The following is a 22,710-nucleotide window of genomic DNA, read 5'->3' on the forward strand; positions in this document are numbered from 1 at the left end:
GCAAACCAAGTGCCAGCTCATGCCAAGGCTTCTAAACCTTGACTGAACACTGACAACTACATATCTTGCAATCAGTCTGACTCACTTGTGTGTTAATATTGTTAAAATAAATATTCAGTTTATAAGAACGTGGTTAGTGTTTAGACTTTATGAAATGCTTGTAAATTGCTCCATGCATTTATCTCCCTTATAATATCTGTATCCCATTGTCATACATAGATAGCTAAGGGTTAATGTTTCTTTTACCTGTAAAGGATTAACAAAGGGAACCAAACACCTGACAAGAGGACCAATCAGGAAACCGGATTTTTTAAAAGCTTAAGGGAGGGAATTTGTGGGTCTTCTTTGTCTTGGGTCTGTGTCTTTTGTCTGTCTCTCAGCTATGAGAAGGTTCTTTCTATCTTCTAATCTTCTGTTTCCAACTTGTAAGTACAGGTAGAAAAACAATATAGGCTTTTATGTTGTTTTGGTTGTATTTACATGTGTGTAGCTTGCTGGAATGTTTCAAATTGGATATCTTTTTGAATCAGACTGTTTATTCATATTTTTCTTATAAGCAATAGCCCTGTATTGTTATCTTGATACAGAGATCATGTTCATGTGTTTTTTTCTTTCTTTTTTATATAAAGCTTTCTTTTTAAAACCTGTTTGAGTTTTTCTCTGGTTAAGGAGAAAGGAAAGACAGGGGGGAGGGGAAACACTACGCTCTGTGTTTAACTCTCCTAGTGTCCCAGGGCGGGAAGAAGCTAAGGGGGAAGAGAGATAGAATCTCTTCTGTTTCCTTGTATTTGGGGTTTGTCTCTTTGTGGAATAGAGGAGATATGCTTCTTGGTATTGTGATGTAAAGAGATTGCATCAATACTCTCAGGTTAGCCCAGAGAGGAAAGTCTGGGTGGGAGAGGGAGGGGGAAGGGAAGTGGAGTATTTCCCTTGCCGGTAAGACTCAGAGCTTCTGGGTCTTGGGGTCCCTCCAGGGAAAGTTGGGGGACCAGAGCGAGGCAGGTTCTGTAATTCCTGTCTGGTGGCAGCGAGATAAGATCCAAGCTGGTAATTAAGCTTGGAGATTCATGCTAAGCACCCAGATTTTGGACGCTAAGGTCCAGATTTGGGAGAGAGGCTTATAATACCCATGTTATAAGGTAATATTTAAGAGTTTGCTCTTAAACTGTAAGCCAGTCAGGAGAGAAGTGTTAACAAGTGTGAAATATTAGTTTGCCACAGGAGTTTTCTGTCCAACAAAAGAAGGTCCATAGACACTAGACTAATCATTGTGGAACATCAGAGGACAGAAGACTTTGCTGATTGCTTCCTCACCCACACCCACAAAGAGGAGACATACTCGTGGACTTGACTCATCAGCATGAACTCTATGGGAAGGGAATAAAAATCCCTAACAAGGAGAAGCTGTATCTCTATACTGCTTAGACTTTGAGAGGGCAAGATTTCTAAGCATAACCAAGGGATCCCCCAGCTGCTTAGCCTGGGTTAGCCCTAGAGGATGTATAGATATTGCAGTTATTAATAGTTCCAATTACTGATATGTGCAACCAAACACTAATTTAACCATAAATTCCTTTGTTAAATCTAAAGGCCAAATGGTACTTATACAGTTTCTCTAAACATGTCTTAAAAGCCTAAATAATAAGCAATTTACTACATCCAAACAGTAGCAAAACGTTTATAAGCATTTGATTAAGATACTTACAAACAAGCTACACCCAGGGGTGCTTAGAACCATATTTGTTGGCTCCAAGTGGGTCAGGCAGGTATTAGCGATGAGCCCTTTAAGAGTTTTTCATACTATTTAACAAACAATTGATGTTGCCAATTATTGACTTCAGATAAAAACCAATCTGAGACAATTTCATCCTTACTTCCAATCTTAATCCAGATAAGATTTACAACCTCCTTTGTTTCCAAGGCCTTTCGTCCCCTCCTTCCTGCTGTCCAACAGTTTTCCCATTGCACCTGGGTTCTCCTAGGCTTTACCAGTGGTGTGTGGGTTGGGGAAGGGTCGTGGTGTCTCATTTTAAGACAGATTCTCTTTGTTTTATTTAAAACCATCTGCAATATACGCTATTGGTCAAATCCTTCTTTTTAGAAACTTTGCCATGTCTCGTTAGTTATTCTTTGAACCAGACATCCTCCCTACTTTATTCCTTCTTGCCTTTTCACTTATTATTTTCAAGACCTTCCTTCTACTTGCTCGTCAGGACCTTTCTTTACAGTATATGTGTTTCCTTAACCAAACTTAAGATCATTTAAATTCTTTATTTTATATGTATTCTACAATGGTGCTTGCATATTATAGCAGCTTCTATTACCTCCTGGTACCTAAGACTGTAACTCATTTGTACTCATACTGTAGCTCACCTACTTTAACTTTGTAAATAACTCATTTCTTTTTCTTAGTTAATAAATCTTTAATTGTTGTCTTTGGTGTAAGATCTAAAGTGCAGTTGACCTAAGGTAAGTGACTGGTCTTCTGGGACTTGGAGTAACCTCGATATTGTTGTGATATTTAATTTAATTTATTTATTTAATGGTGTAAGGAACCATCTATTACAAAGGCAAGCTTACCTAGGTGGCAAAATATACCATGATACTCAAGGGGACTGTCTGTAACTCCACGGTTAGGCTTGATGCCTGAGGAGTTTTCACTTGAAATTTAGTTGGTGAAATCTAACTATAAAATTCAAAACCAATTTGGGGTTTGCGCCCTGGTTCTTAACTATGTGCCCTGAGGTTGGTATGCATACTCTTGAGACACTGCAGGACAGCTTGACACTTACATTACTCTCCCTATCTAAAGATGGATATGAGTGGTTCTGATAAGATTGACCACCCATGGCCATGCCTGAGGCAGATAAGTGGGTCTCTAAAACAAGACTCTTTGATCTGCAGAGAGAGGCCTTATCCTGATCTGTGTGACTGAAAAAGAGAAAGTTTCCTGCTGGATGGAGAAGAAAAGGTGTGTCCTAGAGATGGACATGAGGAGTAAACTTCATCCAAAGATGGCACCAATCTTATGGTACCAAGATTGCCTCACAGATCAGAGTTGTGTATTGGTGCCAGTTGTAGTGATATTGATACTGAGGGTGATGCCAGAGACATAGTTGTTACTTACAACATTAAATTGTCCAGTACCATTAAGTCTTCCTTAGATAGTGCTGATGGTCACCTGTATCATCAAGTGTGGATATCAAATATGATTTGTGCCTCCTCTGGGAGGAGCAAGACTGTGCAGACATCAGTTGTTCCTGTTAGATAAGCAGGCTTCATGTTTGTTATCTAGAGGAGAGCAAGTTTTGAGCCTTTTCCTGTGAGAAGATGGAGAATGGTGGTGGGAGCCATGTCTGTCCCAGTGTTTGGGTCTCCCGTGCCTCTATGAGGAGGTGGTGCCCGGGTGATGGTCAGTACCAGATGGTCTTCAGTGGAGCTGGATCTTTGTCTGTTGGTGCCAAGGATTTTTTGTCAGTACTAACCTTTGGTGTTGTATGCGAGCTGGTAGAGACACTGGCTGACTGGGACTTGGAACAGACCAGACCAGACTGGGACATACCCTGGCATAATCCAGAAGAATGAGCAGCTATGTCACCCCTGCCCAGCAAGCCTAGGTGCCTGACAGTGCTTGGGTTGCTTTAGGCTGCTCAGAAACGTACTTCCAACATGCAATCTACACTCTGAGTGTGTGTGTAACTGCTAGCCACACTTGGATTACACCCTGGCTCTCACCAGCCTTGGTTATACTACAGGGTGACCCCAACACATTCCAGTCTTAGATTCCACCCCCCCACAAAATAAAAATTTTTCCTGTAGTGCCTAGCCCTCTCCTGGACAATATAAGTTCATATAAAAAGCATGTTATTTCTTTAATAGAAAAAAATATACATACAACTTGCCATCCCCAATGAAGTTTCACAAACATTTCAGTTTAGAGATACTGGATTAGATAAAACAAGTCCATTAACTGCAAAGAGATTTTAACAGTACAAGTAATAAGACATAAAAGTCAGAAATGGCTACAAGAAATATAAAATGCAAGTGATGCCTAACTTAACAAACTCTGTTACATTCAAAGGAAAGTTTTCTCAACAGATGCCCTCAGCAGTCTACTGTGCAAACTTCTTAGGTCAGGACTCCTTCTCCCAGAATCCAACAAATACTTCCTTTGTCACTTCAGATGTCGTGAATGTGATGGGCAGGCAGAGAGAGGGTGGGTCCCTTGGGGTATTTGTCCTTTCTTTTTATAGTTTCCATCCCCCTCTTGAAAACACTTCCAGCTAAGTACCAAGAGACAAAAGTCTATGGGGAAGGATGTTCCCAGCTGATTTTTCCCTCAGTTGTTTGAGCTTCCTTTATTTCCCTTTTTGCTTGATGATTGTTTACTGCTTAAATGCAAATTAAGCAGAACACACATTCCTTTTAGACAGACCTGTTTGTCAATCTTTGGAACATGTGTTAATAACACTGGATAGGTTGTCCCCTTGGGGTGCAGACTAGGAGCCAGTGGAACTGTTATGTTTCTAACCAGTCAGATGGGCTGGCTCCTCTCACATTGTTCTGCTGGTGACAAGGCCAGTGTATCCAGGCCCTATTATCAGCCAACACGGACAGCAGGTGGTGCAACACACCCAACTGAACTACCTGAGTGCTTTACCTAAGTCACTCAAGGACAAATAGGAGACAACAGTCAATTTTGCAGCTCCCCAACCTTGCATCCTTGCTGAAGTATAAACCCAGAATCTTGCACCGCAAGGGATCTGTACAATAGAAGCTCATTAATATAGGTCACTTTCCCCATCATGTGGGAAAGATATGCACAACAAGCATGTGTTAACCAAGCTAAGATTTTCCCAGACACTTTACTTAATGACACACTGGTTAAGATAAAACAAGTTTATTAACTACAGAAAGATAGATTTTAAGTGCTTATAAGTGATAGCAAACAGATCAAAGCAGATTACCTAGCAAATAAACAAAACAAACTAATCCTAAAATACTAGATAGATAGGATTTGAATTATCAATTTCTCACCAACTGATGATGCAAGCAGATTCTTAAGGCACAGACTGCAATTGCTGTGCAGCCTAAGTTCCCCTCCCCTGTTCCTAGTCTTCCAGAACCTCTTTCAAGTGTTGTGTTGTGGGAGAATGAAGACAAGTCATGATGTCATTTCCCACCTTGTATAGTCTCTCCATATGGCAGGAACTCTTTGTTTCAATCTAAATTCCCAGACCAGTTTGTGGAAAAATACAGGTATCAAAATGGAGTTCAGTGTCATGTGGTCTGGTCACATGCCCTTGCATGCCTTGCTGAGTCATAGCAGCCATTACTTACAGTCTGGCTAAAAGGTTCACAGGAAGGCTAAGCTCTTCAATGGTCCATTGTCTTTGTTGATGAGCAATTAGCACCAGGGTTAGGGTTGTGGCTGTTACCCAGAGCAAGCCCATTTGAAATAGAGATACATAATCAATATTCATAACTTCAGATACAAAAGAATACATGCACATATAGGATAATCATATTTGGCAAATCATAACTTTTCCAATGACAGCTCACATGACTCATTGTGTACAAAATGCATCATAATAATGCCATAATCATATCATAATCCTGTCACTATGATGAATATGGAGTGCAGTGTCACAAGCACCATACAGTGGAATCTTATAACTTCACATTCAATGTTGCCACATGTACTTTACCAGTACAATAATGACCAGCAAACAGGGTTTTTTTCAAATACCTCACAAGGCATACTTTGTACAAAGATTATTACAATAACATGTAGGGTGTGGAGATGAGTACATTCTGTCACAGAAACTCATATTGGAAGTTGATTTTCAAGATGTGATATTCATCTTGTGGATTGTTCAAAGATGTATAACTTCTCCTGAGTGTTCCCAGTTTTTTTCAGTCTTATTATAAAGGAATGACATACCAAGCAGTGGTCTGATCCATTTCTCTCATCAAAGCAAAAATAGATAGCAGCTGTGGCTGTTGGTGAGTGGAACGAGCCTGTTGCAGGACAGACATGGTTTGAATCTAGAAAGCTTTGAACCTGTGCTTTTTCAGCCTTGAAAAATGGTATGGAGTATCAAGGAGAAAAATTAAACCTGTTTTTTACAGGCAGAAATAAAAATAAATGGGGGTGGGGTGGAATTAATACTATTTAACTAGCTAAGTCACAAGAAGCATATTCCATTAAGGGGTCACAGGCAGACACTACTTATTCCATTTAGTTGCCATGGGCAGTAAGAGGGAACGGGGGGACAGTTGCAGTTGCTTTGCCCTCTATGACTTTTCGTGAGGGTTGGGCTAAGGATGGCATGCACAGTGCCAGCACAGCCCATGGACACTGCTATTCAGAGATCCTGATCTCATGCATGTGGGTTCTACGCACACTGATTATGGGATCCACATGGCCTGATGCTCCAGGAAGAACATACAGATATCAGAGACATCAGCAGGCATGGAACTTGAGTTCTTTAGATCCAAAAGCACAAATCAGTATCAAGTGAGTTAAGGAAGGGTCCCTATGATAAGGTATTCACCCCACACTCAACCCTAAAGGCTTAAAAGAGGCCAGGTGGGCCAATTAACCTATTGGGCTGTAAACTGGGGGAATTAAGGCTGAGAGGCCCTAATTAGGGGAAGCTCACATGTGTGGGAACAGGCAGCACTTTGTAAAGCCAGAGTGTGGATAGCAGAAGACAGTTGTAGAGAAAAAGTCTATAGTCATTTTCTAGGTTGGGATTATAGAAGGAAGCAGTCTGTAGTTATTGCATAAAAAGAGGAAGTTTGGGGGCTGGCAAACTCAGAGAATCAGAAGATAAGGAAAGGCTCAGAGAAAAGGCAGTAAGGTATGGGATAGAACAAATCTTGGCTGCTGACTAGAAGGTCCCTGAGCTGGAACCTGGAATAAAGGGGGGCCTGGATTTCTCTATTAGCTACTGGGGAAGTGCCCCTATAGGGACAGTGAATGGAATAATTGCTTAAGACTGTCAATAAGAAAATACCTTGATATCTCAGAAGAGGGAAACATGCATCATGACCTGGCTGGAGGGCCAAATCACAAAGAGGGAGCACACTGAGTTGCAGAGAATGAGAGATAGCAGCAGCTGTGCATAAAGTAAGCAGCAGAAGTGGGGCCCCTGTCCTGAAAAGAGCTAATCCTCAGAGCAGCCAAGAGGAGGTGCTACCTCTAGTGAGTGGACACTCTCACAGTCCCTGAAGCACTTGCAATGATCCTAGTTCAGCTGCTATAAAACATAGGTTTGGTTTTATGGAAAACAACCACTTAATCAAGGACTATAAAATAAATGGCAATGCTTCATACTGGGATATAAAGCTATCATAAGCCAACCCAGCAGGTGAAGGGTTTTTTGTTTTACAGATGAAGATTAAAATCTTGCATCCTGGGCTGAGCCAGGTTCTCTGACTTCTTTGGATGAGCCATTGTTTCTTATCTTTCTCTCAACTCTTCCCTTTGTTTCCTTCTAGCCACCAAACCCACTCATCCACCCATGGTAAAAGTGTCCTGACCCACCCACTTATTCTAGCCAGTGTGTCTGTCCAATTCAAGAGTAAGAATATTTCCTATCCTTTGCAACCAGAAAATCATCAAAACTATCTCCATTAATATTGATTGGCTCCAAGGGAGATGCCATATTGAAAAAGAGATGTGAATAAAGAAAGGATTAAGTGCTACTATTATTGATATGGATTATTATAATACTATTTAATAACTATTGTGCATGTTATATATTCAAAGCACTGTGTAGACATTATGGGCAAAATTATGCTTGGCTACACATTATGCAAAAAGAGGCTGAGGAGAGGGCCCAAGGAACTTCCCTACCTAAAACCATCAAGCAAAAGCCAGGCAAAATGGCAGTCCTTGAACTCTGGGAGTGTAAGGGCTACTCAAAGCTACTGCTGCTGCTAGAGCTATCTTCTCTATAGGAGGTGGCCATACTGGTCAACAGAGCTGGGTAAGCACAAATGGTGGTGGGCATTGCACTCTCTTCCAGGGTCATGGCTCAGTGACTACACTCCCTTGTGTGCTCCAGAGCTCTTGGAAAGATTTCAGGCACAATGTTTGAGTTCCCTCTGAGTTGATACAGCTCTCTAGCTCTCCTCATAATACAGTGCTGAGCTGTAAACTCATGAAAAAGCCCTAAACAGGCATATTCACTAGGTAAAAGGGGACTAGACCCCTTAAAAGAATAAATAGATTTGTAGTTCTTATAGGTACTTAGAGGGCAGAAACCTGAATCTGTGGTTCCCTAGCTGTGTGTAGGTTTTTCAATGTGTCTTTGCAGTTTGGGAGATTTTTCTTAGCCATAAATGACAGAGTGCTGTTTACAATAAACAATCATCTCTGTTTGTATGGGAGCATTGCCAGAATTTGAGTAGTTAATTTTATGCATGTTTAGAGTACACAGCAAAAACCCCCATTACCACGTTACAAATAGATTATGGTTTTGTTTAGTCTTTCATACAATTACAAAAGTGGCACATGTTAAATGAGAGTAATCAGAATTTAATTAAACTTCTGAATAAAATAACGCTAAATGTGAAGTCTGTTAGATACAATTATGCCACTCCTAAGTGAAAAGTAGACATTTGCTTCTGTTGAAAAGGTTGCTAGATAAAGGTTTCTGTTTACTCACCAGAGTTCCTGAAAGAAAATAAGAATATAATTAAACATGGTCTTTGTCTACAGGTGTCTAATACTTTAATGAAGTTCTGATATTAACGTACTATGCTTTTCCTTACTCAAATGTTTATCGGGCCGGGCATTTGTGTGCACAAGTCACAATGGTGTTAACAAGTCCAGTTCAACTACTATTGACTTCAGTGGGGCAGGATTGGGCCTGGAGGGAGTAGGCTTTTAAAGCATCCACACACAATGGGGGAAAATAGATCCCTTAGGGTCTAAGCAGAATACATCATCCGTCTTCCTACACACGTAAACTCCAGAGGAATGCAGATTCTGCCTTTGCAGTAAGGCAATCCCTTAAGCAGAAGGACTAGCCTGCCACAGTCTCCTGTAACTACGCTATCCTTTTTTTGTCAGTTAACTCTTTGGGTATGTCTGCAGTGCCACTGGGAGGTGTGAATGCAGCACATGTAGGCATACATGAGGAAGGTTCAGGGTCCTGGGGAGGATTGTATTCAGGCAGCTAGCCTGCGCTGTCAAAACTGTGCTATTTTTAGAATGCTAAACTCTGGTACGCCTGTATCTGCTGCATTCATGCCTCCTGCCAAGAGTATCAGTGATGAGTTGTCACTGGGTTGCATTGGCACTGAAAGTTACTACCCCTTCTAGGGCTGCAGCAAATGCCAGATGTGAGGAGGACATGATAATTATCATTCTGGCCTAGGGCCTCACCTTCAAAACAATTTTCCTGTGAGCAGAGATGTGGCTCTTTCTCTCCTTCTCTGAAGAATATTGTGAATAGCCTTTTCCTATCCTTATGTTCTCAGGGGGATTCCCCTCTAATCACTGTATGTAGGGTTAATCCTTAGGCCATGTGGTATGGGTATGACTACACTGCAATAACTGCCCCTCTTCCCCTGGCACTGAATCTCAGAGCCCAGGTCAGCTGACTGAGGCTCATGGAGCTATAAAATTGCAGTGTAGACATCTGGGCTTGGGCTGGTTCCTGGACTTGGAGACCCCATGAAGGGTGAGGGTCTAATGCCCACAGCAAGTGAAAAAACTCATGTGAAATAAAAAATAAAAGTTCTCTTAACAAAGTCTAATACCAAATATTTATTTCCTGTTTACGCTGGGAAATATTTTGTATTTGATGTTCTTCCATTGTGTAGTAGCTATTTAGCATTCATTGTAAAAGACAAAGATCAACCCTTTAAAAGTTTTAAAATCTAAGATTATGTGGAAGAATGTCCTTTCCAGCCTTAGTGTTCTTCTAGGAGATTGTGATGGGGTGTGCCCCCACCCCCCAGCCCTGCAAGAGATGAATTAGGCCAAGTGGACCCAGTCAATCAATGAAGATGCAAACGGAGGAGGTTTAAACTGAATGAAGGGCACTACTTAGAAGGAATCTCACCTGGGGGGGAACAGCTGGGGCTTTTCTAAAGCCAGGAATCTGGAAACAGTGGATGAAGGAAACCTGTAGTCTCTCTCTGAGTTAAAAGGACAGGAAGGGTAGTTAGGAATCCAGAAGAAAGGGTTTACCTAGCAGGCCTAAAAAGGGTGGTGGGGGGTGTGTGCATGACTGGAAAGGCTGATGAAGAAGAAACTTAAGGAAGCACAATAGAAAGTAGTCTAGGGAAGAGAACGGTAAGATTGGTGAAGTCCCAGACCTTAAATACTTGCTATAGGGCCTTGGAGTGGAACTCAGAGTAGAGGGTGAGCCTGGGTTCTGGAGTGGTATTTCTAGGGACAATGAATGGGAAGACTGAGGGGAGTGACATAATCGGGACAGTGGGCATGAGGATTTCCTGATGTCCTTGGTACAGAAGGACTTTGAAAGACTCCCCTATTTGCATCTTAATTAATTCAGCTCTTTCAGGGCCCTTGTAGGGTGTATACATCCCATCTCTGGGATCAAATGTTAAATAGGCTATCAAACTGGTTGAAAATCCCATGCTTTAGGATAGTTTAGAAATGCAAAATTTTAAAAACTCCTCAGCAGTGAAGAGTCTATGAAATATTTTAAACTACACTGAAAGTCTTACAGGAAGCAAAACAACTTGCCTGCATATGGTCTACTATCTCACATGACTCAATCAATATTCATTAGTGATTTACAGGCTTCATTTTTTTTCTACTCTTTCCCTTAGCCATTTTACTTTCCATATAAAACCAAAGGAAAATCAAGATCAGCTGGCAGTTATGTTTGATTAGAAACTTACGAAAGAAGTGAGACCAGTAAAGAAGGTACAGTATTGTCTCAGTTAATACATCTTCTCTACTGAAATTATGGGCTGCCACCTGACAAAATAAACCTCTGTGGTTGTTTAGGTTGCCATATGTTCTGAATTTCATGTGGTACTGCATCATGTGAGTAGGAGAGTTTTACCATCATGAAAGTGATTTGGCCAGCGAAACAGGATCATAAGACAACACTGTCCTATAGTGATGACATGTTTGTGGATGCCATCATTCTGTGTAGTGGTGTGATGACGCTTTATGGAATAACAATGTTGCAATAACAATGTGAAGATGTTGTGCCAAAATGTCATGAGAGAAATCAAACTTCAAAAGATGGCAAACTTACTCAACCCACTAAACTTTGACAAGTTTCTTGGACTCGTCAACTAAAGAGACTGCTGTACTCTGGGAACAAAGTAGCCTGTCTCCAGCAACTGCCAAATAACAGATGAGGCATTCTATTACTGCCTCTTCAGACTTCACTCATTTCTATCAGGATGCATGGAAAACAGTTCATGGGAATGACATCAGGGGTTTCCTATTCAGAGCATTTCCTAATGACCCATATATATTGTGTTCTTTCTTGGCTGGCTGAACATCAGTATGCCTAGGAAGAGATTTATAGGAGCTGTGACCCAAAGATGTCTTTAAGTCTCCTGGATTGACAACTGTATTTCAGAGTTCAACCACATAAAGTATGTCGACACTGAGATAAAGGACCCACGGTATGGCTCTAGGCCATTAGAGAGAATATATAAACTGTGCTGTAACTTTTGATGTCTCAGAACCATTTAAAGGGGTCTTATCTTTTCCTGGTGCACAGAGAAATTACATAAATAGTTCCAAGTAGCATAAATGGGATGTAATGGGATAAATGTCACTAGCCTCTGTTTATCAGAAGCTTAGGAGTGGATGACGGGATGGATCACGGTGATTGCCTATTCTGTTCATTGCCTCTGAAGCACCTGGCATTGGCCAGTTGGAAGACAGGATACTGGGCTAGATGGACCATTGATCTGACTCACTATGGTCATTCTTATATTCTAAATCTAACCCTGCCACAACAGGGAGAAAAAGATAAACCTGTAAGTCTGGGGGAAAAACAATGCATCATTGCTGTCAGCCCCAAAAATTATGCCAGAGTTGTAGACTAGTGTGGCTTATGTCTTACATCTGAAACATCTAGAATTTCTTGGAACTAGAGGTGCAAGTCCCAGCCAGGTGACTGCAGCTCTTCATTCTGTGTAGTAGTGGAGTCAAAGCCCAGGCAGTGTACTGACTATGGGTCTTTTGAATTAAACCTTTGAAAACTGAAATTGTGTATGCACTCTATGGACACCAGATATTCATAACATTTTTTTCATAAACAGGGGTGTTCTCTTCAGTAGTGTCAGTCAAAATTTCCTTACTCCCTCACTGCTTTGCAGTGTGCTAGCTGGCTGCCACTCCCTCCCCCCCTCAAAAAAAAAAAAAAAGGTGGTTACATATGGAACTATAGCGGTGACAACTATGGGTAGAAAAACAAAAGTAAAAAGTCCTATGGGCCTTGTGAAGGCATGGAGTCACCAGGGCAGGGTTTCTCAAACAGGGGTCGCCGCTTCTGTAGGAAAAGCCCTTGGTGGGCCGCGCCAGTGTGTTTACCTGCCCTGTCCGCAGGTCCAGCCAATCGCAGCTCCTACTGGCTGCGGATTGCTGCTCTGGGCTAATGGGAGGTGCTGGAAGCTAGTATTTCTCACCTCTAATGGCAAAGAACTGCTAGCGATCACTGGAACTGAACAGGGATCCTCCATAATGGATTTCAGACACTCTCGCTCATACTGTGCCTATCTCTACCCAGTGTGTGTGTGCATTGTCAAGGAGGGTGCATTAGGGAAGCAATGATGGAACAGATTGACAAGATAATATGCATGTGAGGGATGGTTTGGGGAAATATTTGAAAAAAATATGTAACCAACAAGATACCTTTGATACAATGACCTCTTGGCATGCAACTTTTCTGTTTTTATCTCTTGTATTTAAACTGCAAGCTTTTTAAAGCTATCTTCCTATGCATTTTTTTTTACAGTGTGGATACAGTGAAACCTGAATTGACTAGTCTTTGGATACTACTACTGTTTCAATGTCAAATAATGGAAAACCAGGAAGCAATACAGCATCCTATCCTAGGGAAGTAGTAAAAATTCCCTTAACATCCATTACATCTCTTCAGCACTGTGAAGAACGCTACATCACATTTGCCATAACAATATATTATTTGTTTAAGAAATTAATTCTTGTAATATCGTAATGATAACATGTATGTACATAAGGTTTGGGAACTACTGTAGCTGGAAAAAAATACACAGTGCTCTTCATCCATAGTATTTGTACAAACTATGGGCCAAATCCTGCTAAACTTACTCATGTGAGTAAACCTTATTCACACAAGTATTCCTTCTGCTGTCAGCATGAGACAGAACTGCCGGCTCAGGAATTCGTACAATGCATACAGGACCGGCGCTAGGGGTTTTAGTGCCCTAGGCGCTCGGCAATTTCGCTGCCGGAGGGTCCGCTGGTCCGCGACTCCGGTGGAGCTGCCGCAGTGGTGCCTGCGGGAGGTCCACCGGAGCCGTGGAAGCAGCCGACCGTCCGCAGGCACCACTGTGGCAGCTCCACTGGAGCCGCCTGCTGCCCCCTCCGGCAAAATGCCATCCACTAATAATCCTGGCGCCCTAGGCGATTGCCTAGGCCACCTAAATGGAAGCAACGGCCCTGAATGTATATTCAAAAGTTTCTTTGCCCCGAGGTGCTGCAACTACCTCTGAAGTGACAACAATAACTGCACAATACCACACTGAAAATTAAAAAGAGAAGAATACCATAGCCTTGTGAAATTGGAGGTAGAATTTCATTATCCATCTTGAATTTGGCCAGGGCATTAGGATAAGCATCTTTGCCCATGAAAAATGTGCCACAAATGGTCAGGACTTAGGTTTTGTTTCTCATCTGCTCCAAAAACACTGTGATGCAAGATATTCTGTAAACAGACAACATTCAGTCATCATCTGAGTTCATTGTTTTACACAGGACAGAGACTGATTCCCTGTAATATCCTTGTAGGTTTCAAGTGACATATTTGTTCTGCTTAATCTCACTTTTACTCATATTGTATCATATTCAAACTAATTGTTTTTCACATTTTATTATTAAACAATTGATGAGTGGTCTTCACCTGCAATGAATGCTATTATTATCCACTAGAGGGAGCATAATGAAAAGACTTGAATAAAAGATTAAAAAACAACAACAAAAACCTGAGAAAGTCTGGGTATCTTGTGTAGTACAGACCAGAGAGATCACTGAGCCAAAAGTTCAAGAATGGCTTCCTTATGGAGCTTCAATGCTGATGCAGACTCCTTCAGGCAGGTGAATATGGTGTGTTGTGGAAGTGATACAAGGGGAAGGAAGGGCATTCCATTCTACAAGAACTGTACAAGGGAACAAAATCAACAAATAAAAAAAAGACAGTCCCTACCCCTAAAGAGCTTATAATGTTAGAATGTTGTTCAAATTGTTCTTGAACTCTATAGTCAGTTGCCAGGACCATGAATCTTCTGAAAGTAAGGATTGAAAGAAAGCTTGTGTCACTAAAATAGACACATTTTACGTTATTGTGTATTGTAACATGATGTAACTGTACTACACTTATTTAAAATATTTAAGAGGCAAAACCACAGGCCTTGATTTCAGAAATTGTGACCAAACCCCATTTGACATAGTCAGTAATTCAAAAGCAGAATAATGGAGTCCAACACTATTCTAAGGTTGTAAGCTCTTTGGGGGTAGGGACTGTCTTTTTTTTTATTTGTTGATTTTGTTCCCTTGTGCAGTGCTTGGTATGCTGTCCTGATCTATGCCTGGGGCTCTTTGGTGCTGTCATAATAATAATTAAAATAAAATCATTTGGCAGAGAGTGGGTAAAATGATTGTTTTTTTTAAATTACTCCCCTTCAAATATGGAAATCTCTCTTCTTTAGTTAGTCAGTCACTCCTATTGAAGAAGATTTTAATATTTGTTTGTAAATTTCTAAGAAGAACGTGTGGCCCTGTGACTGAAGGGAATAGTCAACAAAATAAATCTTAGTATCTGATCCAAAGAAACCCGCTCCAGGCTGCAAAAGCTCTGTAAAATCACCCGGGTCTGGATCTGGATGTATGTTTTTGCTAAATTAGAATATATTAACTTGAGAGATTTACCAACTGATTTTTAATAGTTTTCTTTTAACTTTTAAATTAAGTTTTCCAGCCATTCTTGACTGAGAAGGACTGTAATGAGTAGGATGAGCCAAGATCACATGAAAAAGCAATATGCAAACTATATGGGGCTCCTATTATGGAAGCACTGCAAACTTATTTAGCCAAGCATGATTCTGAAGCCTTTAAAGGGAGGACTTCATTTTTTTTTCTTTGTTTAAGGATTGGCAAAGCAACCTAATTATTTAATTGCATGCAAACAACTTCCCTGTTCTTATATTTACTAAGAGGTAGCATGAATGATTATGCAAAACAAATCTGTCATTAGTTGCTCTCTATTTGCATTGTCCCTGTTAACATGCTGTTGTTCAGACTATGGCAGGGTATAATAAGCAATTCTACTTCTGAAATAAAAATTCTATATGTGAAACTACAAAGAAACCTCATTTTGTTCTGCATGGATTTTTGAAATCACACATTGTCTCAAAATGCCATGGACAAAATTTGCTGCTGATATTAATGGGCATTTCACCAAGCCATGCTTCTGCCCCAGCTCCAAAGCATGTGTTGCCATGCCTTCTTTTTCACCAAGGTTTATTTCTTTAACAGAGGTTAGCAAACAAACAAAAGTATTTTAAAGTTAATCCTTGACCCCAAGCTTTGAGGTCACCCCTTTCTGGAATTTCTGGCCCTCTAGCTCTTGGCAGCTTCCCAGTCTCAATTGATTCTGCTCCCTTCTTGGAGCAAGGCTGCTTCCCTGAGTCCCTGGCTCCAGACACCAATCATAGGCACTAGCTCCACTCCAGTGGGGGCCTTTCCTCCCAGGGTGCAGCCTGTCTCAGTTCAATCTCCCCTATCTGCTTACTAGCAGCCTTTTATAGGTCCAGGTGTAGTCTAGCCCTCTTTAATTGGCTGGATTGGGCTCACCTGCTCTGGTCCAGGGGTACTGGGGGCACAACTCCAATTAAAATGAACGCCAGCTTGATATCTAGACTTAGTAGAAAAAGGTGCAAAAAGAGATTATAATGACTGTAATAATGATAATGAGTCAGATTTAGGGTCTCTCCCTATGTTATGCCCCTACACAGGGGCCAGACACAACTGCAATTCTTGTTTCTGAGCATAAGAACTGCTCCATCTCAAAGGTGATAGTAAGCGGCAAAAGGAATGTTATGACACTACACGTCCTTCCCCATGGGCCAGCAGTGTTGGCTGGGTTCAGAAGGGATTAGAAGCCACATCCTCCAAGGTATGTCTATACTATTCACCGGATTGGTGGGCAGCGATCCTTCCAGTGGGGGTCAATTTATCACATCTAGTCTAGCTGTCATAAATCGACCCCTGAGTGCTCTCCCAACCTCTCCTATCCTCCACTGTTGCGAGAGGTGCAGGCAAAGTTGACAGGGGAGCGGCAGCAGTTGACACCATAGTGAAGACACTACAGTGAGTAGATCTAAGTACGTTGACTTCAGCTATGTTATTCATGTAGCTGAAGTTTTGTAACTTAGATTGATCCTCCCCCAGTGCAGAGGAGACCTAAAAGGCTATCACAGTGGCTGCACTTTCTAGGAACTCTGCCTTGTCTGAAGCACAGATGTCTCCCAGAATTCTTATTCCTCATAATCACTGCAAAATGTTTGTATGGATAATATTTAAGAAGTTTTGTGTCTCTACTGGAAATTAAATTCTTAAAGTGTTGAAGTTAAAGGCAAGTCACCAGGAGGCGACAAGTTCGGTTCAGGCAAAGTGTAGTAGACAATTATATCTACCACACTTGCATCCAAGTTTTAAAATCACAGACTGAGGAGCTCACTGGATCATTAATGTTGATTTTCAATAACTCTTGGAACACTGGAATAGTGGGCCTAAGCGATTTGGGGAAGGGATGGCAGTTGTCAGTAAAGTACTTAGCACATTTTTAGTGCTCTATACATGATTAATAATGATGCATTTGAAAAAATTAATAATTCATATCTTCATTTATAAGAATAATTTCAATTGCTCAGTCTGTTGACCTGAACCACAATCAAAGTCCATCCTGTCCCACCAGCTCCAAGCACTTTGCTTACACTAGTGCTTCTCAAGTGGAGATGTACCAAATGTCACAATGGTCAGAAAATTTTAGGAGGAAAAAACGTACTGTGGCCAAGGCCTATTAGTAGAAAGCCATAAAAAGAGAGACACTATTAACAGAGGTTCATGCTGCCAACCCAAGATCTATCTTTCACTGTCTTCACTTCAAGAAGAGATTCACCAGGTGAAATCCCACTTTTGCATTCAGATCCTGAGCACACCAGAGCCTACTGGTACTCTGTTATCTCAAGACCTCGGATGAGCAACAGTGCCTGTAGAAATTCAGAATGAGAAAGCAGACCTTCTCTACCACTGTGGTGAGTTAGTCTACGTCCTACCAGGCCTTCAGGATGATATCTTCTCTCACTGTGGAAAAGAAAGTGGCAATTGCCACAGAACTGATATTAATAGGTCATCTATCTCCTTTTTACTCCTCAGTGACCCTGCATATACATTGCTTCCCTGGTTCTTGAAGCCATATCCTGATTATACACACCCTGATCTAAAATGATTCTACCACAGACTCAACTGGTGCAGGATAGCGGTGGTGGGTGCATTTAAAGCAAGCTGAAGATGTCTGACTTCAAAAGAGTGCAATCAATAGTATGGCTATCAGACTATCTGCCTTTTGTATTCAGCATAGTATTTGTATTTGTGAAGTGTTCAATACGCTATGGAGTAAAAAGGCAGCACGCTTTGTAACAAATTATGCACAGCCGGACAGACAAGCTGTATAACCTGAGCTTGTTGCTCATGTGAACATAATCTGCAATAGGCATGCAACCAAAACAAGAGATGCTGTGTTCTCTTATTTTACCAGTGCAGGGATAGAAGTGGATATAGATTAAGTTGATGCCTAATGTAGATAGAATTAAATGTTAGCAATTGCTGCTAGTACATATCTTTTTTTCTGTGGTGGTTTTAACATTCTGTAGTAGGTATGCTTTTTATCATAACTTTATAAAAGTTATAAGAGTCTGACAGAGATGTTGTAAAGTAATTGGTGATATATGGATGGTAAAATAAAATATGTTTGTTAGACTCCACACAAAGATAAATAGTGCAAATAAATGTTATTAAACACATAGACTTGCAGACCAGTTTCAATAAGTAATTAGTCCCATAAAAGAAACCTAAAGACAAAAATATGTGTTTTACAAACTACAGAGACATGAAATTTATACCTGGGCATTCCAGTTCTCTTCTCCTGCTCTTTTAGCACTTATGTAGTTGACACACTCTTCACTCAAAGCTCATTACAGAGATGGGTAAGTACCATTGTTTCACTCTTACAGATGGAAAAACTGAGGCGCTGTAAGGTTTAATTGATTTGTACAATGTTATATATCACATTAGAGGCAGACAGGAGCAAAGCCCAAATCTCTTTGTTCTCAGGCCTGTGAATCATAGAAGATTAGGGTTGGAAGAGACAGCCGAAGGTTATCTAGTCCAGCCCCTTGCTCAAACAGGACCAACTCCAATTAAATCATCCCAGCCAGGGCGTTGTCAAGCCATGCCTTAAAAACCTCTAAGGATGGAGATTCCACCACCTCCGTAGGTAATCCATTCCAGTGCTTCACTACCCTCCTAGTGAAATAGTTTTTCCTAATATCCAACCTAGACCTCTCCCACTGCAACTTGAGACCATTGCTCCTTTTTCTGTCATCTGATACCACTGAGATCAGCCTAGGTCCATCCTCTTTGGAACCACTGCATCATGCTGCTAAATAACTTCCAATCCATGTCGGAATCAAAACTTTTTAAAAGAGATCATTTTAAAAAAATCAGTTATTAAAAAGGTTTTCCTAAAAATCTCTCACTCTCTCTTCTGAGTTGGCAAATGTGGCCTTTGAAAGCTATCCCAGTATGACCAAATGGCAAATTTTAAAACTAACACTGGTCAATAATATCATAGTGAAATGTATATAGCAACATTATATGTAAAGTTATGAATTCCCCCTGTACATTGTTGTTAGCACATGTTCAAACTCACATAGGCCTGACTAGGCAGAAGTTGTTAAACAGGTCTATCCTAAACAAAGAAATGTGTGTTTACCTCAATTTACACTCCCTGGAAAGGGTCTGTTTTCCATTTGTTTCACATATGGATTGTGTTTGATTTTCCCAGAGGGCTGAGTCACTAAAAAACCTGCCTGAGGTTAACTGCCAGCAGGGGTCAGCACAAGCAGCAAGGCAGAGGGAATACAGGCACAAACACATGGCTGAGCATGGGCGCTCACATGAAGTGTGTGGACCCCATCACAGTGGACTATAAAAGCAAGGGGCAAAAACACCCCAGGTTATCGATCTATCTTTCTCTCCTTATTTCACCTAAGAAGACAAAGGAACCAGCCTTTTGATTGTGGGAGGGATATTGACATGAAAATGTAGTTAGCAATGTTGCTGGGATCATGTGGTGAGGCTTTTTCTTTGAACAAAGTCTAGTTTGTTAATTTTTAGCTACTAGAAAAAGTTTTATCTTTATTTCTCTTGGAACCATTTCTGACTTTAATACCTTTTACTTGTACTCACTTAAAAATCAGCTCTTTGTAGTTAAATAAACTTGTTTTATTTTTTAATCAAAACTAATCCAGCGTTGTGTTTAAACCGAGCTGTTTGGTAACTCCATTTAAAAATAGCAGGCTGTTGGATATTGACCCCTTACAGGGGCAACAGACTTACAAATGTCTGAACTGTCCATAAGAGGGCTCGGCAATATGGAACTCATGCTTTGGGGAAAATTTGGAACTTGGAGTGTGTTAGGGTCAATCAGCACATAGTAAGCCAGAGTTGCAAGGTTGCTGGAAGCCAGAATGGAGCTAGTGTGTTGCTGACAGGCTGCTGGTATCAGAGTTGCTGGACCAGGACTGCAGCTGTACACAGGGGCGGCTCTAGGGATTTTGCCGCCCCAAGCATGGCAGGCAGGCTGCCTCCAGCGGTTTGCCTGCCGAGACTCCGCTGGTCCTGCGGCTTCGGCGGACCTCCCGCAGGCATGCCTGCGGGAGGTCCACCGAAGCCGCGAGACCAGCAGACCCTCCGCAGGCAAGCCGCCGAGGGCAGCCTGCCTGCCGCCCTCGCAGCGTCGGCAGAGTGCCCCCTGCGGCTTGCCGCCCCAAGCACGCGCTTGGTGTGCTGGATCCATCTCTGGCTGTACATAGGCACTTGGGGTATGACTTGCATGCTGTTTGGATGTTTGTGAGCAGCCCAGGTTGGAAGATACAACAGCAAAGCTTTGTGAGGCTACCAAAGTTGCAGGACCGGTGGTGACACATCCTCTCACTGATTGCATCCTGGAATGTGACACCTAGCAACATTAAATTGTTCTCAAAACCAATTTTACTTTGTGCAAGGTTAGACAGGGATTAAAAGGACAAGAAACTTGCCCAAGTCAGTGTTAAAGCTGAGTGGAAAGAATGTGGTGCAGCTCTGCCATTTTTTTTCCCCACATTTTGTTGCCTTTATAGTGATGTATAGCTAAAATGTATGCAAAACATTAATATTGTAATACTTGTTTATTTTTCTGTGATATACATAACATTTTGCACTACTTTAACATTGGCTCCAGCTACTCTAGGAAGGTGCTAACACGGCGTCCCTGGTCAGTGAAGACGGGGTCTTTGGAATATAACTATGTCGGAGTTCCAAAATTAATAATTTTCCAGATGAAGTACTGGGGACTTCAGTATTTTTTTGCCTCTTTGGTCTGCATTAGAAGTAAGTTTCTGGGGAACTATTTGACATCTGCACATGCCTCTGTCAGTTCTATGCAAAATGTGCTTCTACTGTTAGGACAAAAATGGCAATGTGAGTGAGAGTCATTTGTTGGCTAGCAAAAATATTGTATTCCTATCTTTTAATTTTTCTGTGGCTTCCTGAGATCTTTGAAGCATGAACTAAGTCTTTCTAAGTTAGTGTGTTTCAACAAAATGCTTGATTATCTGTGTCTTTTAAAAATATACGACAAAAAATAAAACATTTTAAAAACGATGGTAAAAATTCTCCTGAAAGTAAAACTGTAGTCCTGTTATAATAACATTTTAAATTGATTTTAGAAAATTGGAACCATCTACAACAGTGGAACACTAACTACACATTGGGGTTTATATTTGAAAACTAAAGGTGTGAACCTGCAAGGGTCTGAATTACTTCAGTGTTAGCACTAGCATAGAATAAGGACTATTCATGAGTGTAAGGGTTTGCAAAATTGGGCCTTGCATGAGAACTTGGCTTAAACTGAATTCCAAAGAAACTGAATTAAAATACAGTTTGGCTGGCCTCTGTAGTCAGGACTTCAATAGTATTTTTGCCACAGACATGACTTTCCTCTCAAACTAGTTTTACGCTAACATAACTCAACAGACTATAGTAGACTCAACAGATTATAGACTATTGATTTACTCCTGCTTTAAACTGGTGTAAACAAAAAGATCATTGTGTCTTAGGTTTTCAGTCCTTTTCAAGGGACTATCCACAATGCAAAATTTACTATGTTGGGGAATTCTGTATAAATAGGGTTTGGCCTTGCCAGCATGGACAGCAACAAACCATGTTGTGGAATCATGGGCATCACGTGGGTGTCTCGTGAATAAGACTGTGTGTCTGTCACAGAGATCACGGAAGTCATGGTGCCCCAGAAGCAGCTGGCATGATCCTGCAGCTCCTGACCTAGGCCGAGGGGCCATGGGGGCTCTGCATGCTGTCCCTGCTTGCAGGCACAGCCTCTGAGGCTCCCATTGGCTATGGTTTCTGGCCACTGGCAGCTGTGGAGCCAGAGCTCGTGGCGGGGCAGTGCACGGAGCCCCCCTGGCCTTCCCTCCCCCAGAATTTGCAGGGACATGTGGAGCCGGGTAGGGAGCCTGCCAGCCCCACCAAACCCACCCCCAGCACCAGTGGGGATCATGGGCCACCTCCCAGCACCCCCAGACTCCTCCCCGCCGAAGTTCCTGCAGTCCCTGGCCCAAGTAGTAGTTAGGGGTATATAGTACAAGTCATGGACAGGTCACAGGCTGTGAATTTTTGTTTACTGCCTGTGACCTGTCCCTGACTTTGACTTAAAATACCTGTGACTAAAACATAGCCTTACTCATAAAACAGTATAGCGTGATCAGTCCCATTTTAAGGCAATAAATAACAACTCCATGAAAGATATGTGTCAAAGTTGATTTTTTAACGTATGCCACCACCCACCAGTGTTTCATTCGTGGTATGGGTAGTTCTGTAAATGTTAATAAGGAACTGTTTAGATTATGCTTCTATCACAGTTCAGAGCACTTGCGCACGTATTACCCTTCCATGGTCCAGCGTAGGCATCCACTTCTACGCTCCTGTCTCCAATCTTGAGCAGTGGCCTGAATCTCTCTCCCTCTTGACTGAGATATTTCCAGGCTGCACAGTTCCCTGCTTACACTGTGAGGTCACCAGCAAGTGAGACTGCCTAAGCAGACCAGCTTTAAGTTCTTCTCAGGCCACGTCTATACGACGCGCCATATCGGCGC

Source organism: Chelonoidis abingdonii, chromosome 4 (assembly GCF_003597395.2).
Source record: "Chelonoidis abingdonii isolate Lonesome George chromosome 4, CheloAbing_2.0, whole genome shotgun sequence".
NCBI lineage: Eukaryota > Metazoa > Chordata > Testudines > Testudinidae > Chelonoidis > Chelonoidis abingdonii.